This window comes from Microtus pennsylvanicus, chromosome 4 (genome assembly GCF_037038515.1).
Source record: "Microtus pennsylvanicus isolate mMicPen1 chromosome 4, mMicPen1.hap1, whole genome shotgun sequence".
NCBI lineage: Eukaryota > Metazoa > Chordata > Mammalia > Rodentia > Cricetidae > Microtus > Microtus pennsylvanicus.
Window position 1 is genome coordinate 121,316,503 of NC_134582.1, and position 13,226 is coordinate 121,329,728.

Here is a 13,226-nt window from a genome sequence, read left to right on the forward strand (position 1 = left end):
ATGTGAGATTGCTTTCAGGAATTAAGCAACATATAAAAACTAGACATTTCATGGCCCTCCCACAGCCAGAATCTCTGGTGATGTATGTGGCTCCTGATACCATTGAAGACCATGCTGATGCCAGGGTTCTGGGCTAGTACTTGGAGCCATGGTCACATCTGAGCCTGGGCTGCTACTGGGGACCAAGTCTAGGTCCTTGGTCCTACCACAGCCAGTAACTGTGCTGATGTCTGTGACCCGTGATGACACCAAAGGACACACAGGTGCCCAGGGGCTGGGCCACAACTGGTGGTCATGTTGGTGTCTGAGGGCTATGCTGTCTCCAGGGCCAGGCTGATCTGGGTGGCCTGTACTGCCATATGGTGGCATGGTGTCATCAGGGCCCAGGCTTCTGTCTTTGGTCATGTCTGGGTCTGTGGTCCAGCACTAGCCAGGGTCTGGGTTGATGTCTGTGGCTCCTGCTGCCTCTAGGGGATGTGCAGATGTCTAGGGTCTAGACAGAAACCTGAGACCATTTTGATGTCTGAGAACCTTGAGGCCACTGGAGCCATACAGATCAGGGTGACTTATGCTCCCACTGGGGCCATGAAGACTTTCAGGCAGACCTGCTGCTATGGCCCTATCTGGGTCTGTGGTCCTGCTACCACTGGTGTTTGTACAACGCCGGGTCACAGGAGCCATGCTTGTTGAATTCTGGGGGCTGTGCTGAGCAGTTCCCACCTTTCCCTGGCCCTAGGATAGAGGGCTGTGCTCCTAGCTGAACACCTGCAACAAGAGAGCTGGTCCCACCTCACATGGGAGAGCTGGCTCCTGCACTCAGAGAAATGGCCCCATCCCTCACCAGAGGCATGGACCTAGGAGAGCTGGCTCTGTCCCTCACCTGAGGGAGGTAGTCCCAGTGGCCCAGACCAACCAGCTCAGCTACCACCAAGACACAAATTCTGGGCCTTTGGTTGGCCCACCCTAACATCTTCCCCATTCTACTGAAGTTTGTGAAGGGACAATAACTGCAGGATCTCCATGACTCACGGCAATAGCACGAGACCGAAAGGAGTGAGGGTCCAGTGATGACGGTGTGCCAGAGGCCTTGAACCAGACCACTCACCCGTATTTCTAGCACTTGGAAGGCAGAGAAAGGAAGATCAGGAGTTAAAAGTCATCCTCAGCTACATGGCATGCTCAAGGGCAGCCTGTGAGTTACAGGAGAGACTATCTCAATACACAAAAAACCCAAAACAAAACAGAAATAAGCTGGGTGTGACACACACCGAAATCCCAATAGTCAGGCGGCATAGGCAGGATGAACTACAAATTTGGTGCTAGGTTGGACTTCATAACTCACCAGCTGAGTTTCATAGGAACTGATTTCAAAAACCAAACCAAAGTAACACACACACAAAATGGTGGAAGTATTTGTTCATAAAAATATATCATGTAAAAATTAACATAATTTTTTTGGGAAATATCTCGATAAGTATTGCTGATGCTCTAAGAGGATTAATATTTATAATATGTGAATTTTGTAGCCTGATCATAAAGAGTTCAGTTTTGGATTTTCATAGGTACTGTAGGCCCAGAAACTTTACCCTTATGCCTAGTTGCTCCGGCCGCGCCACAAGGAGGCGCTCATGTAGCACAGCCACACAATCAAGGGGCGACCAAGGGGATTCTGATGTTAGGTTCCCAGCAGTTTAGCCTCATCTAGATTCTCCCTAGCCCCTTCTGGCGCCGCAAGTTCCATTGAGGACGAACAGTGGTAGGTTTCCTAAATGCCACCCTCTTAGCGGAGAAAGTGGCACGGCGGGGGTGGGGAGGGAGCACGGGGGGGGGGGGATCATAATCTGCTTAAGAAAACCGCAGTCAGCTTTCTAGGTAACACGGGACTAGGTAGGGTTTAACTCGGTTACTCACTTAGGGAGAGCTCTCTGTTAGAAATTTGACACTTTTGATACAGCTTGGGTTCTGCGAGTCGGTCAGTCCCACCGGGGTCTTTGAGAGTTGCGGAGAAAGTCTGATCTAGGAGAGGCGGCCGGTGACAAGGACATATGGGAGCTAAGTAGCTAAGTCACAGTGGGCAGCGCAGGACATCATCACTAAGACTCCATACTGGGTCTTTTGGGTCTGAAAGCAACCGCTCACTCTTCCACACTGGGAGGAGTTTCTCACCAGCCCCAAACTGCGCAAAGGTTGGCGCGGACTACAGATCCCAAAATGCACTGCGCGCACCTCTTTCAAACACAAAAAAATGCCATTCTTGCCAGGACTTCTGCAACTGTGCAATTACCCGAGTTTCAGAATCTAGAACTTCACGTTCTGACTCGATGATACCTGCAGTGGTCCTATCCTACCTTTGTTTGCTTCCGTTGTTTTTCTGTTTGTTTTAATAAATTAGTATCCCATATTACCTGCAATGCAATGCTAGCAAGGTACATAATATTTCTACCTCCCCTAAAAGTTCTTCTGTATTCTTCCTGTGACTATGACTGTGCAGAAATGGCCGGCTACTCTTTGAATTGCTACTTATCTTAATTTATTTCATAAGAGACCATAGGAACCTTCTTATATTTTGGTTAACAATTGTACTAAATATACATTCTGTAGAACGGTGTAAAAGAGTTTCTCTATTTTTACTTAGTTTAGTTTGGGAGGCTGAAGGACACGATGGGGACAGGACACAGTTCTGATTAGGACCACACGCCTGATGGCTCAGCATGGGAGAATCATATGCAGAGATTCCATCACCAGCTAAAGAACAGCTGTGGACCAATGATGTAATTTCTTCTTAGAGATCACTACCAAAGATCTCAGTAAAACCTATATCGTCCCTGGGAGATAGTGCTTTCTTTGCTTTTCTTCGTGTCAGTTCTCAAGACAGAGAAGCAAAGCCAGCAAGGCCAGCCCCCGACCAAAAACTCATGTTAGTCCCTGCCTAAACTTGTTCACAATGAAAGATTGAGAATGAAATAAATCCAGGATAAAGGTCACAGAAGGTGAGTGGATAGTGTGCTTGGAAGGATGCAGTTCAATTTCTTATGATGAAATAAATAAATCCTGTCTTGAAAAGAGTGAGTGTTAGGCATTTTAGCACTCAGGAGGCTAAGCAGTAAATGAGGGTGAGTCTGGGGTCAGCCTGAGCTCTGTAGTGAGTTTGAGGCTACTCTGGGCTGTATAACAAACATATGACTGAAATAAAGAATTAAGAAACAGAAAGAACTCCAAATCATAAAATATTCAAAATCCTTAAAAGTGACTTTTAAAATATTAAATAACAAAGTAGCCACAGTCAACAGAGCTATGACTTTTATTACCTATTTACTTCTAAATATGTTTCAACTGACGGGTATTTGTGTATATTTGTAGAATGAACTCTGAGACTTTGGCATCTGCATGCATCATTGAAAGTGCCAATGTAGGTGGTAACCTGCCCAGATGAGCACCAACTTCTGTGACCATTATGAGAACAAAAGGCTTGGACTGTTGGGCTCATGTGCAGAATCAGGGACAAAAAAGAAATATTTGGCTACTATAAGCTGTTTTGTGGGTTTGTCTCAAGTGCAGGCTGGAACTGGTATAGGGAAGGGCTCATGGATTAGGGGGAGGGTGTTGTGTGCATAGCCAATCTGAAGACTCCTCAAGGAAGTCTGGAATTGGACACAGGGTACACTCTGTGCTTGACTCCAATTTAGAAAACTTTGTTATGAAGTTAGTTTGTGCCTGTGGCTATCAGGCACTGTCACCTCAAATGCCATGCTGTTTCTAGCTGTGTCCACAGATTAAAGGCTGAGCTCAGAACAAAGAACTTTGTGAAGTACTCTTTGTAATGATGAGGCAAGCAGGCCTGCTTTTCATCCCACCCGGCTCCTTCATGGCTAGCTTTACACCCGAAATAACAACACACAAATTGTATTCATTTAAACACTGCCTGGTCCGTTAGTTCTAGCCTCTTATTGGCTAACTCTCACATCTTGATTAACCCATTTCTAATAAACTGTGTAGTACCACGAAGTGGTGGCTTACCAGGAAAACTTCTAGCCTACATCTGTCTCTGGTCGAAGAATCATGGTGTCAGACTCACTTCCCTTCTTCCCAGCATTCTGTTCTGTCTACTCCACCCACCTATGTTCTGACTTATCAGGCCAAGCAGTTTCTTTATTAATTAACCAAATGAAAGAAACACATAGAAAAAAGACCCACATACATCAACTCTGGGTTGTGATAAGGAAAGAATTCTGTGCTAAAGGAAAGAGAAGAGGAAGAAACCACAATAAACTTGGCCACTTCTGTCTTTATTATTTTATTTAAACATTTTTGAGGCAGCATCTCACATTACGCAGAATGTCTTCTACATTATAAGTAGCCAAGGTTTGCCCTGACCTTCTGTTACCTGCATGCTAGGATTATAGGCATGAATTAGTATATCTACTTCTCTAATGGTAGAGATCAAACTCAGGGCTTTGCACATGTGAGGACAGCACTAGCCTAGACTCATCCCCAGCACCGCTTCTGCCTTTATGGGACCCAGATACACAGAAGGAAGGGCTGAACACAAGATAGCTGACCTTCAATATCTCTGGAGTTAGTTCTGATGGGGCAGATACAGAATATGCTGAATAGTGCTCAGACTCAAAGTTCTAATCAGTTGTCTCTTTATTTGTAGCATTTTCTGTAATGACTATCCATGGAATGGCTACCAAGTTCGATCCCATATATGGTGGCTTCTCTGTCTTGAAGGAGTCACAGAACGAGTAACTGAGGGTGAGCTTCAGCTATGAGGAAAATTATTCTTGGCCAAAGAATTGGAAAAGCAGGCACAAAAGGTCCACTGCAGAAGCCACAGTAAGTGAAAAGAAATGAAGGAAAGAAAAGGAAAAATATTATTGTTCAGGGTCACTGCTATACAAGTCAAGCATGGGCAGATTGGATTATGATGAAATTGGCAGTCGTCTGAACTCAGACTACTTGGGCTAACCTTACAAGTCTTTTGTCCTTTTGTTATCATTTCTTCACAAGTAAGCAAGATTTGGGTGTAGAAGAATCCAGCCAAATCACGAGCATGTAATCAGGGTAGGGCAGAATTGAGTGAGGTCATGCATGCAATACAGATTAGAACATGTTGGAAAACAAAAATCCCTGTGGCTTCCTATGTGTCAAGAGATGGTTTGTTTTTCTTCTTTGTCTGTGAGGATTGGCGGAGTTGTCAAGGATTCAGTTCTGTCTTTGTACAATTGGTTGAACAACAGATGCTCATCTTAAGAGACTTAAGGAATTTTGAGTCTTACAGGAGAGGGGAAAAAGGATCCAAGGAAGGGACAAAGGAGGAGATAGGAAAGCAGGAACAGGAAGGAGAGCAGATGAGAGACTGATTACTTGAGTCTCAAGTAATACAACAATCCTGTATTTCAAATAATTAACAGCTCCTACTTTCTCTGACCTCATTCCTATAGAAGAGTTGTCAGACCTGCTTGGCAAGGTCTTAAGACCTGGACATATCTAGATTTACTACAGAGCAGAGGGGCTTTGGCTTTATTTAAAACAATCCCTGTATGCAAAGCAATTTACTCTTGTGCACACTGGTCCTATATAGGTGCTATGAATGCAGGACAATAGGCGAAAATGACAGGGGATCCACACACACAGTAAATCTGTAGAGAGAGTGGGATATGATGACCTTTCATTTGACTGACGGTCTGAATCTAATGAAAATGGAAGAATGAGAAGAGGAAATGGGGCCCAATGATTACAGCTCTTATTGATTTCAGACCTCGATGAATTCAGACCTCGATGGATGGAGACTTAGTAGAAACCATAGAGCAAGAGGGTCCTTTAGTGTGGTGTTGAAATTTAGGTTTTCCTTGTGAATTAGTCACAAGCAGTAAACACACCTGAAGTACATTTTAAGTATGAACTAACCTCCTAGGGAAGCTTGAGTTTCTGCACTAACAGTGAAAGGTGATATCAGCTTCTCCCTAGCAGAAATGTAGACAGAGAGAAGCGAATATGTAGCTAACATTTGGACTGACAAGATGGCTGAGTGTGCAAGGGTGCTTGTCGTACCAGCCTGGAGTTCAACCCCTAGGATCCAATATGTGTGTAGTGTGCTTTTAGTGTGTGTGTGTGTGTGTGTGTGTGTGTGTGTTTAGTGAGTAAGTGAATGAGATTATATATGAGAAGATGAGTCAGTTTGTAGGAATGCATTTCCATATGTGGGTATGTGTGCTCTCTGTGTTTTAGTTTTCTATTGTATTTGTCATGTATTTTAGTATTCAGAGTGTGTGACTGTTATTTTATAAGTGTGCACTGCGTTATTGAGTGTTTATATAGATGAATGTCTGTAATTGTAAGTGACTGTGTGAGCATGCCAGTGTGCTATCATGTGTGTTAGAGTGTGTGCATTTGACTAGGTGCTAATGTGTGTGAAAGAGATGTGTCTGTTCAGTGTGTGTCTCTCTGACTGAAAGTTATTGTGTGCAATTGTATACATATGTGTACCAATGTGTATATGTGTATGATGTATGTATGTGTGCATATGTGTGTGTTTGTGATGTATGCATGTGTACATGTGTCATGATGTGTGTGCCCATTGTGTAGATGTGTTATATTTGCAGGTACATGTACTTGCATGCATATGTGTATTGTGAATACATGTGTATGTTTGTTGTATGTTTAGTGGGGGGGTTATGTGTGTGTCATATATGCATGGATGGTATAAGAATATGTGTGGACCAGAAACGAACAGAAATGTTCTCTTATTCTCTGCCTTACTTGCTCAACACAGAGTTTCTTGCTGGAGCTAGAACCAGAGCAACTGTCCAGCATACCAGTGAGCTTCATGTGTCTCTGTTTGGCAGCTCTAGGAATATAGGTATACACAGCCACACCCAGACTTTTATGTAGGTGCTGGAATTTGAGCTGGGTCCTCATCTTGTAGAGCAAGTGATCCTAGTCACTGAGCCATATACCTAACCATTTATTTAATTCTCTGAACGTGACTGTGTGTGTGGTGTATGATAGCTTACTCTTTTTTAAAATTTATTTTTAATTAAAATTTTCCACCTCCTCCCATTTCTCTCCCCCTTCCCCATCCTCTCCCCTTCCCCCTCCAGTTCAAAGAGCAGTCAGTGTTCCCTGCCCTGTGGGAAGTTCAAGGTCCTCCCCACTCCATCCAGGTCTAGGAAGGTGAGTATCCAAACAGACTAGGCTCCCACAAAGCCAGTACATGCAGTAGGATCAAACCCCAGTGCCATTGTTTTTGGCTTCTCAGTCAGCCCTCCTTTCCACCACGTTCAGAGAGTCCAGTTTCATCAAATGCTTCATCAGTCCCAGTCCAGCTGGCCTTGGTGAGCTCCCATTAGATCAGCCCCACCGTCTCGGTGGGTGGGCGCACCCCTCATGGTCCTGACTTCCTTGCTCATGTTCTCCCTCTTCCTGCTCCTCATTTGAACCTTGGGAGCTGAGTCCAGTGCTCCCATGTGGGTCTCTGTCTCTAGCTTCATCCATCGCCAGATGAAGGGTCTATGGTGATATGCAAGATATTCATCAGTATGGCTATAGGATAGGGCCATTTCAGGCTCCCTCTCTTCAGCTGCCCAAGGATCTAACTGGGGACATCTCCATGGACACCTGGGAACCCCTATAGAGTCAAGTCTCTTGCCAACTCTGAAATGGCTCCCTTAATTAAGATATATACTTTCCTGCTCCCATATCCACCCTTCCTCCATCCCAACCGTCCCATTCCCCCAAGCTCTCCCCATCCTCCCCTTCTCACTTTTCTCTCCCCATCGCCCCTTACCCCTACCCCACCCCCACCCCAATTTAGCTTATTCTTTTTATAATTTATAACCAGGAAGGGGCTTCATCATGGCCAGAAAAGCACGAGTCCAAACAAGGGAATAGAGGTAGAAAGGTTTTCAATGTAACAAATGGCCAATAATTGTTCAATTAATCTGTGATAAAATTTGTGGGAAAGTATAATAAGAAAATTTTTATAAAGACTAAATAATCTATCAGTATATAGTACTTTACTCTAGAATTCTTTTTCCTATGAAATCATGGGGCTGGTTCCATTTCTCAGGAGCATATGAGCTGTGTTAACACCCTCCCCACACCCTGCTGTCTAAGGATTGGACAAGAAATGAGTAATGACTAACCTTGCCCCACACACTTGTAGTGCATTTTCCTGTTACTTAGCACCCAGTAACAGCAGGGAAACCAGAAGTGGGGCATTCCAGAATGAATCCCAAACTCTGTGCAGAGCTAAATGATGGCCACCACATTCCTGTTCTTGGCTTTGGAACCTATGCCCCAGAAGAGGCAAGGATGGTGGTTTTGGAGTTCAGAAAAAAGCAGACAGGCCTATGGGTGCTGAGAGTTTGACCACAAGGATAAGGGATATAATTCTTGGTTCTGCCATCATGTTCAGTTTTAAGTCTGAAACAAGCCTGTTTTAGCTGGGTGCAATAGAGAAAACTTAATAATAACCTTACTGCATAAAGGCTGGATACAATGGACATCTTGAACAGTTAATTGCTTTAACACTTTGATATCAAGTCATTAGCATTCTGTTGCTTAGGCAATGAAGTTACCCTAGATCAAGTATCTTGAAGGCTCCACTCTCCAGGTAACCTCATATTACAAAAGAAGTATCTGAAGTAGGCTTGCATATCCTGACCATCTGTCAGGATGGAAGGGATCTACTTGTATGAGCCATTTTAATGTCAAAAGAACCAAGTAAACACATCCTGAGTCAGGATGTGTAACTACACTTGTCAACCATTTTGAGCAACCTCCAAACTCTCTGACCATCAGACAAGATGGCAATAGGCTCACATTTTGAACCTCCATGATTCCTTCCATTTTGTTAATTTTAATAAAGCCTATGCTTTTGCAACAGGACAAATGATTGTGTCTGTCTTAGGTGAACACTTTCCCATTCCCAGATTTACCTGTCTTTGGTACATGCATTTTAATCACACATGTCCATATCTTAGGTGCCTAGGAGGAAAAGGCTCAAATCCATTTTTGACTGCTGATTTCTGTAAGCAAAGGGTTAAGGGAGAAAGTACCTCTAGGCTGTGTATCTCTGAGCCAAGTTTCTATCAAGAGTTTATCTACAATTAGATAATGCTTTGTGAATATAAATGCTACAATCTCCTAATTAAAGGAGTGGAGGTTCACCAGGGCTGGGAATGCCCTTTTTTAATTGAACTAGCTTTTTTAAAAAAATAATTTTAGCTGTATCAAAATCTAAATTTCTTATTAAATATGCCAAATCCAAGAACTCATCAGAAATGTCAAACTTTTCTTAACACCTTATGGTGAACTAAAACAATTACAAACATTAGCAGGTCAATACCATAAGTCTAGAATAGAAATTAACAAAGAACACACAATTTGTCAAATCACAGTTCTCTTAAATCCATTTTAATCAAAATAAAAAAAAAAGGTTTCTCTGATGGGTAAGAATCCAACTACATTTCTGCTTTTAAGTAATTGTCTCGGTCTCTGAGCAGCAGAAACTTTTACTCTCCCCATACTTGAAGAGGGGCTTCAGTCACTCCTTGTAATGAGTCTTTGTTCCTGTGATGGGAAAACTGAGGTCTCAGTTCTCAGGCCTTTTTAGTTTAACAGCAGATTGAATACCATACTGGCAAAATGAGTACTGTGTCCCAAAGTGTAAAATAATTAAATGTTCAGTCTACAATTTGGGGCTGACTCCAAGGTAAGCAGGACTCACTAGGTCTGCAAGTTTGAGTAGCAAGAACATCGAGAGGCTGGAAATCACAGTTGTCACCATGACCTTCTTTGCCTTCTCAGATTACAGCAAGTTGTAATAAGTCGGGAGCATTGGTTTAGGGGTTTCCTCGGCCTGCAGCATGGTGGGATGAGGAAATCAGGATCACAGGTTTAGCAAACTCTCTCTGCTTGTTTATGGAGTCATCAGTGACTGTGACGTCATCAGGACTGGCATTCCTCTGCTATATGCATCAAACCAGACATTCTGGAAGCTCTCTCGCTTGATTCTCAACCAGTCAAAAAACACAAACATGCCCTCAACACCATATTAATGCAGGATCTAGTTCTTTCCATAATTCAGTGCAAGAGTCTCTCCACCTTGCTTTAGTAAAGCTTGTCTTGGTGCCATCATGCCAAAATCTGTCCACAGCAGATTGCTCATGGGCATCCATATTTAAGAAGTTTAGTGTCAAAAAAAATGCATGGTTCAAGGCATTATGTGGCATTTGAGAATATAATTTGTTGTTTTTGTTTTTTTGAAGTTGTGTTTTTAAGGTGCCATGGGCATGCTCTATGATTCCTTGTCCTTGAGGATTATAAGGAATGCCTACCTTACGTTTGATATTCCATTGGGAGCAATATTGTTGAAAAGCTTTGCTAGCATATCTGGACCCATTATCTGTCTTTATGATTTTTGAGGTTCAGTGGCCATTAAGAATCCTGAATATATATTGATTGTCACATGCACAAATATTAATTTGCCAAATTTTGTAATACTAGTAACATCCATTTGCCATAAATTAGTAGGAAGTAGTCCTTGGGGATTTATTCACAGTTGGGGTTAAGGTAAATATTGTGGGCGTACATCAATTACATTGCTTAACCATTTGACGAGCAGCTTCTCTTGTTAATCTAAATTGTTTTCTTAAACTTCTTCCATTAACAACATATGCAGCTCTTCCATTGGAAGAACCATCTGTAAAAATTAACATAGCATCCTTTAAGGGATCTTTTGCTACAACTTTAGGAAAATAAAGGAATATAGTTATGTGAATGCAGCAGTGGATCTTCTGGGAAATAATTATTAATCTGGCCTTCAAATTGAGCTAACACAATTGCCCAAGAATCACTGTTTTGAAATAACCAATCAATCTGTTGCTTAGTATAAGGAACATTGAACATAGCCAGTTCTCTGCCAAAGTATTTCCTACATTTCATCTTGCTCTTTTGTGCTATCCAAGCTACTGCTTCAAAATAATAGTCTAATACCTTAACTGGGGAAATGGAAAGGTATAGTCATAATAGTGGACAGTTTTGTCTTAATACTGCTGTAGAATTAAGTTTATAATTAATTAATTATAATTAATATACATGTTTGACAAGGCTGATCATAGATAATATAATGTGCTTGCTGTCTCTGTACAACATACTATACCTGGGTGAGTACCTATCTGGCAGCTTCTGTAAGCTGTCTAGCGGAACTTGGATCACTGTTCCCTTTAAGAATTTCACTTAGTGGCTCAAGATCACCCATAGGATATTTTAAATAAGGTTTTTACCATTGGATATTTTATTAAAAGTTTGTAAGGTACCTTTTTGACCTAAGTTGCAAGTCTGTCTAGCTGACAGGCTTAACTTATGCTCAGTTATGTTTTTACAGAAACCAGTCTGGAGCTGGGGCTGCAGGTTCCTGAGGCTACCATTTTGAGGCTTGGCTGTCAGGTCAGGCTAGGCTCATACCTGTACCTGAAGCTGGGCCACATGGCAGGGCACAAGCCATGCTCTTGACTTGGCAGTGTCCCGCTGGGGACTTGGAACCAGGAGGTACCCGCCTCTCCTTGCCTGTTGTGCCTGGGCACATGGCATGCTTTCAATGTTAGCAGTCAGTTTAGCATCAGAGGCCAGTGTTAGAGGCAGCTGATAAGTTTACAGGCTCTCGAGTGTCCACCATTGTAGCGGCTCTGAGACTGTAGACTAAGAGGGTATAGCTATGTCGATTTTTACTATGCTTGCTTTTTTATTTTAAATATTGTAATCACAAAATTATGAGAATTCCTGAGTCATCTCTTCATGGGCCAAATAACCTGCAGTCATTTCCATTGCCCTGCTCTGGGCACTGACTGTGGGAGGTATAGCCTTCAAACTTCCCTGTCTCCTGCCTTTCCTGGCTCCATGGCACAGCACAGCTAGACCCAGCTGGCCACTGTGTAAAGTTTGTGAGTAAGTTTTGAAGCTCTAAACCTTCATTTCAGATGACCCTTTTCCAAAGCTGGAAGACCTTGTCATCATGAGTACTGGTCAAAAACTTAGAGTCGGTGAGGACATGGGCACTTACAGAACAAAACTTCCAACTGTCCCTCTTGTGTCCAGTTTTGTTACATCCCAGAGACTTTCTGAAGCCACAGCCTTCAGCAGGCACACCCAAGATGTACTTCCAACATTATATCCACTTTTTTGAAGTGAATTCATCCTTAAATTATAGGAGCCCTAACTTTCACTTGTCCTAGAAGAATTCTTGGATTACCTTTTAAATTTGCTTTCTCCCCTTGTGACCTTAGATGTATTCATGAGTTTAAATGCCATTATAGACTAAGAAACCCCAAGTCAGTCCTATAGTCCAGCTTTCCCTTAAACACTCCAGCTAGGGAGCCATGTAACACGCTCCACAGCTCTGTTTTCATCCAAAGGATACTTGAAATGCAGTGTTTTTCAAACCAAGCACCTTTATATCTCCCAATCTCTGCTGAATTTTTCCAGTCATAGCATCTGTAGATTATATTGTCATTCCTTTTTGAGTTTTTACTTTAATTTTCTTATACTTCAAGTATAAACTCTGAGAAAGTCCTGTTAGGTTCACCTTCAAAATGTGTTCAGAACTTGTAATTAGATTTTAAGACAGTCTTTGGGGTTATTGAACTCTACCATTCTGAGGTAAGAAGTTAAGCATCCAAAAGTTTCCTTGAAGGAATTCAAGAAGTATTCTTTAGTATTCATGTTGTGTAACTGTTCCTGGAGAGAATATTCCATTTATTCTGAGTAGGAAGGGCAATAACAGAAGAAAGAATTCTGTCCAAGTTTGTGGTGGTTTGCCAAAAAATAGCCCCTAAAGGGAGTGCCACTATTAGGAGGTAGGCTTTGTTGAAGTAGGACTGGCCTTATTAGGGGATTTGCCACTGTGGGGATGTACTGTAATGTCTCCTATGTTCAGGCTTCACTCGGTGGGACACTTAATTCACTGCCTGTTGCCTTTGGGTCAAAACATAGATTTCTCTAGCACTATGTCTGCCTGAATATTGCCATCCACCAATCTCCCTGCCATGGTGATAATGGACTAAACCTCTGAAAATATAAGTCAGCACCTCAATTAAATGTTTTTCTTTATATGAGTTGCCTCAGTCATGTGTCTCTTCCCAGCAAGAGAAACCCTAACTAAAACAAAGTCTATTTTGTTGATCCAATGATGTAATGTTTGGGATCACTTATAGGAACATGGC